This window comes from Benincasa hispida, chromosome 4, assembly GCF_009727055.1.
Source record: "Benincasa hispida cultivar B227 chromosome 4, ASM972705v1, whole genome shotgun sequence".
Lineage (NCBI taxonomy): Eukaryota > Viridiplantae > Streptophyta > Magnoliopsida > Cucurbitales > Cucurbitaceae > Benincasa > Benincasa hispida.
In genome coordinates, this window is record NC_052352.1 from 44,445,517 (window position 1) to 44,451,989 (window position 6,473).

Consider the following 6,473-nt stretch of genomic DNA (forward strand, 5'->3'; position numbering starts at 1 on the left):
ATTTTGATAAAGTTGAGGGTTCAATTTTTAAATTTGAAAATTTAAGAGTATAATTGTAATTACTTTCCTACTTTATAGGTGATTTTTGCAATTTGTCTAAGAAAAAAAAGAAAAGACTAAAGCAAATTATTCACAAAAATGTTAGTGAATAATAAAGTAAAGTAAACATTGTGGATTTTATTGCTTAATATATATTTTTTGAATTGCTTTGAATTTGTCACATGAGTGTATGTAAGTTTCAACAACGCCAATTTGTTGTTTTTGTGGTGTTATAAATATAAGGATATATACTAATTCATGATTTGGTATCCCTAATTGAAGGTTAATTAAGTTACAAGTTTAACTTTTAAATTTAATTTGTTTAAGATTCTAATATATTTTAAAATCTTGTGCTTAATAAATGTCTAAATGTTAATGAATCTGTTTGAGTTCTTAAATTTTTAAGTTTGTGTTTTTATGATTTATTAGATATTTTTTATATTTTACGAATTTATTGGATATAAAATTGAAAATCCATGGTCTTATTTGGATACTAATTTTAATGTCTAATAATATATCAATTAATTTTTTGATTTTCTTAATATATTGGAGATATATTAATCACAAAATAAAAAATTTATAGACCTATTAAACGCTTTTAAAGTTTAAAATTTAGCCATAGACATTAATCTCATACAAAACTTATAACTAAATTTGAATTGGCTAAGCGAGTAAAGCTTAACTGACATACAATATGTGTTAATGATAAAAAGATTTGTTCGAATTTTACAACTAAAAGAAATAATTATTAAATAGGAATTTAATCATAATTATCAGGTTAAGATATTCAATTTTGTAGCCCATTGGGCTTTGACTTTTCTAATTTAGCTTCGTTTTTTATGTTAAAAATGTCCATTATTAGACTAAAGCGAAAGTTGGGTCTAATACATATAAGCAAATAAATGACAATGATCATTGATAATAAAAAATAAATTATATATATCAACCGTCAAATAATTTTTTTTTCCATTAAAACTAAATTTCAATAGAATTAATACAAACACTTCTACAGGTTGGAATTATAAATAAAAGTTGATACTGTCTTTCTCCTTTAAAAAGTTTACAAGCTGTAACTACTTTCCAAAAATAAACAAATAAAATTAAAATTAGAACAATGACCTAAAACTAATCTTCAATTTAAAAATTCAATATAGGAAACACTCTCTTTCAATTAGGAGTGAGCATTGGTCGGTCAGAATCAATTTTTTGATCAAATTGCTATCGAACCAACTATAATTGCTTTAGTAAATGTTCAAACTGACCTCGTCCGTCGATGAGTAAAAGTTGATCAGTAGTTTGACTGATTTTATTCTTTAATTTTTTTTGGAATTTTCCGATTTCGAATTTTTCAAAATCAACATCGATTTGATCAATCAGTTCAGTTTGTTGATTTATCATGCTCACCCTATTTTCAATAAATAAAAAGTGGTCAACTTAAATAATCTCTCAATTTTTTTTAAAAATAAAATACTTAATATCGATGAATTTGTAAAATTTATCGAACGAAATAGAAAAAGAGGAAATATAAAAGTCAAACGTCTCTCTCTTAACACATGGAATTGTCAAATACTAAAAAAAAAATAAAAAAAATAAAAAAAGAGGATAAAAGTTAATTGTCAAAATGGATGAATTTAATATAGTAAGTAACACGTTCAGACATTATTTGTCCACTTTATTAATTTCGACTAATTTATTTTATTACACGGTTTATTGGGAATTCCATTAGAAGTTGTCAAACAAGTTCTCGACTTAATTTCAATTTTAATCATTTTTGACATGGTTTAGAAAATGGTCATTAAGAAATTCAAATGAATCTATATGAATTTATATATTTAATTTTAGTATTTTGTTCATTTTATTTTTCTACATGAAATTTAAAAGATTATTAATTCCGATTACTTATAAAATATAGATGTCTTCAATATGCTTTAAGATTGAATAGAGGTCACAAAAATATTTTCGATCTATCATGTTCATCTCTAAATTGAACGTTAAATAGATGTTATTAAATTAGGTTTCATTAGATAATATATTTATTTGATTTTTGAAAATATAAAAACTTATAAATATTTCTGTTATTTTTATTAAAATTTTGTTTTGGTTTTTGAAAACAGTACAATTTTCAAAAAAACAAAATACAAGATATTGCTACGAAAGATTTCCTTTCCCTCCGTTATATTTCAAAAGAAAATCAACCAACTAAACGGAAGACGTACAAAGTTTGCAATATTTAATTAATTTAATTAATTGTTAATAAAGTAACGGGCATATATTTAATTAATAAAAATCTAATAATATTACATTCCTCACGTTTTTTTTCCAAGTGTCTTCTCAAGAAAAAAAAATGTCTAAATTGCAATCTTCCATGTTCTCTTCTAGTATAGCTTTAAACCGACCTTTTTTTAATCTCTCATTTATGTTTCTTCCTAAAATATTTTCTAAAAAAACTTTTTTCTTTTTATATCAATAAGTATTTGGATTAATTTACACATACCTCGATCTTGATTATATTATAAATTAATGGTCATTTTATTAATATATAATGAAAATAGGATCGAGTTTGAAGATATTTATGCTAAATAATGTAAATACTTGAAAGTTTTAATTATCAAGCATGATAGCGAGAAAGAGATTTAAAATTGTATTACATTCTAAATTACTTATATAATTTCATTAGTTAAATATATAGATTTTATGATTGAGCACTTATATTATAAAAGTAAAAAATCGAACCATCAACTTTTGAGACGATAATATGTCTTTTATATACCAAATATATGGATTCATCGCTATTAATCAAATATTTTAATTTCAAGTCTTTTAAAATCCTTATCATAGATATACTCTCCAGGCACCATTTTCTACTGCCACATATCTCAACTAAAAGAAAATTTGAAATTTCTTATTGGTTAATGTTAGAGTTTGGGGTTGGTGATATTTTTAAGGTTGTTATGAAAGATGTCCTTTGGAATGTTATTTGATCTGTCGTTTGAATTGTCCTTTAGATTATCCCTCAATTTCCTAATCATGCATAATATATTTTCCTTATTTGAAAAATACTTTATCTTCAAGGATTCTTTCCTTTTGAGTAATGAAAGTGTATATTCTATTTTGCTCTTTCTTTATATGTTATGCATATGTATGGTTGTTTTGCTGAATTTTTAGGGTTAAACATTTGAAGAAGATTGCGCCGCTTTGTGAGGTTATTCAGAATGAAGTCTTTCATGTATGTCAATCATGAAGTAATTGCCATCGTTGTCGATTTTGAGGTGGTCTCTTGATCTCTTCAAATCATTCTACTGCATCTTGACAAGGGATTCTCATAGAGAAAGCCTAAGTTATTCAAGTGAAGGAGACTTCATTTGAAGGTAGAAAGATAAACATTCTTGTTAAGAGGGAGTCCCATAGTTAGGGGAGCTTAAGTGATCATTCACAAACATTCTCACACTTAGGGGAGTCTAAGTAGTGATCATTCACTATGTTAGGCTATTTGTGTGTCACTGTAATTGCCGTCTTTTTATAGATAAGTACCATGTTTTAATAACTTGACTTTATAATAGTGAACTTATCTTTCTTGAGCATACTGCCGCTTGGACGTAGATGATATTGCACTGAATTGGATTACCAAACTCTACATTCTATTCGTGTTTTAATTTTTCTATGTTGATCTTTGATAGGGGTGTTTGTGGGTTGGGTTGGGTTGGATTGAAGAACTTTAGACCCAACCCAATTGTTCGGGTTGTAAATTTCTTCAACCTAAATAACTCTCATTAAAAGATGAAACCAATCCAACCCAATCATGAAATATTTGGGTTGGGTTGGTTTGGGTTACTCGGGTCATTTATTAATTTTTTTTTTATAACAGAAAGTAAAATGTTAATACGTAAAAATTTAATTTAATATTTTACATATGAATTAAGATTAACAACTCAATTTCAATTTCTATAATGTATAATTCTTTTTCTAAGTGCAAATATATATATATATATATGTGTGTGTGTGTGTGTGTGTGTATGTATATATATATATTTTAAGAGTTGTTGAAGAATAAATTATACAAAAAACTGACAAAATTAAAGAAAACTAAAATAAATATATGTATCTAATTGTACATAAGCAATATATATATATATATTATATTTTAAAGTTAGTAATAAGTTCGGGTTGGTTTGAGTTATTTTAGGTGACCTATAAACCAACTCAACCTATAAAATTTTCATTTATTTGAACCCAACCCAACCCAAAAGAGTTCATAACCTAACCCAAACCGAGGTTTGGGTTAGGTTGATTGGTTTTTTTGGGTCATCGGGTTTTTTTGAACACCCCTAATGTTTGATGTTCTTGAAATTGTTATAACATCGTGTTTAACAAATTTATTGTGTGTTAGATATCATTTATTTCGGTTAACATGAGTATAAATCAACTTACATAAAGTTTGTACTATTGACTTTAATATTAAAGATTCGATATTCTACCTTACATACTACTTAAAAAAAATAATAATTAAGCTTCTCTCTCCCTCATGGTCTCATTTAATATCTTTAGAGATAGGGAGATGAAATCAACTTAGATGAGTTTAATATAATTATAGAGGGAGAGTGAAATCGAAGCTTGTTGATGGTGATGATAAAGCTAAGTTGAAATTAGAAGCAATAAATAGAAAATGTGTTGAATAAAATAAAGATAAGAGAGGAAAAGGGAAAAATTCAAAGGTGGGGATTATGAAGACCTTTATGTAATAAGATTGAGTCTTTGCGCGTGACCAGACTTTGACAATTTTTAGAAACCCTTGGGGCCACCATGCAAATGCAATAACTTATAATAAATATTCCTATTTAATGTTCCAAATCAAAACACCATTAAAAACATCTTCCCTTTTGGAAAAGCTGTATATCAATAACTTGCTGTCTCTATAAACATTTTTAGTTTAGTACAAAATTTATAATATGCTGTGTGACCTAGTCGTTTTGACCGCTTTGAGCTTAGGGAATATTTGGGATTCACAAAGTAAGGAATTAATCCTATAAATTTGAGTCAAATTAGAGTACTTAACTCCACCCATGTCCTTATTAATTTTCAAAAATTTTAATTTAGGCTCTCTTTGTCATTTAGTTGCCATCATAAAAATAATACTAAAATTATTGAGTATACTATAAATCTATTAATTTGAATTTTGGCCCAGTACTAGTTTAATATGTGTTAAATGATAAGTTTGTATAGAGTTAGTATCTATTTAATATTTGTATTTTAAAAATGGTTTTAATGAGTTATATTTTTTAATAGACCGAAGACATTAAAAAGTAAGACAACTAAAATAAAAACTATCTATAAAATGGAATAAAAACGATTTTTTTTTTTAGTACAAATAAAAACGGTTGATATATATAAAGAAAAAAACAATAAGGGCATAAGAACTTTTCTGTAATCAACATAACATTTCTTTTTTCCCCTTTTCTCGATAATAAAAAGCAATGTTAGTTTGAAATTATGGGAATTTCCTGGCTTGGTCAACAATTTTTAATTATTTATTTATAACTTACCTAAAAAGAGTTCCTTTCCAACTTTTAGGTTATATTCTTTTAGGTGAAGTAATTTGAAAAGTTTTGTTTTAGTTCTAACAAACATGTTGGAGATAGATTTGATTAAAGTTATAATTAACTTTATTCAACTATGCTATATTTGAATTGACTTGAGACTTATTCCTGGGTAGAAATACACAAAAACAAAATATGTATTCTTATTATTGAATAACAAAAGGTAACATTGTAACTTGGTTGAGTCAGCTTAGTTTTACCAATTTACAAATATACTGTTCACACGAAGTCTTGGAGAAACGTATTTTATAGAGTTAAACTTGTATTTATTTTGACTTGTGTGGATGTGGTTCAATCTCTAGTATTTAATGAAAAATACTCCTAAAGAGTTTTCTTAGACTTAGAATTTTGTTGGTTTTATTGTTAATTTATGTTCGTTGATGCTCTTTTATGTTTAATTTGTAGGCACTGTGCATTTAACCGGAATGGGCTACTTTGAGTGTGAAATGATAAAATATCCCTAAGGAAGGTCAAAGTTTGACCTAGGGCAAGTAAAGGTGTTAAAATTGGTGAATTAGGGCAAAAGTAGACGTGGGAAGCATCATCCACGGCGCTCAATAAGGTAGCACTACGACACTACGTTAATTTTTTGCATGATAGACATTTTTCTAGTCAGCGCTACAATGCTACTTAGGGTGTCATAGCACCACTGCCATTTTCTAAAATATTTCATTTTGACATCGAATTTTTTAGAGGCTGTTTTGAGAGGTTTGCTTAGGATTTTTTTAGGGCCTTTATCGGGAGCCAAACTCTGGGCAGAGACGACGAATTCGAGCTTTAGAGAAGTTAAAGAACGAGAAGATCGTTGGAGAGTGATTATGAGTTTGAGTACAACAGTAA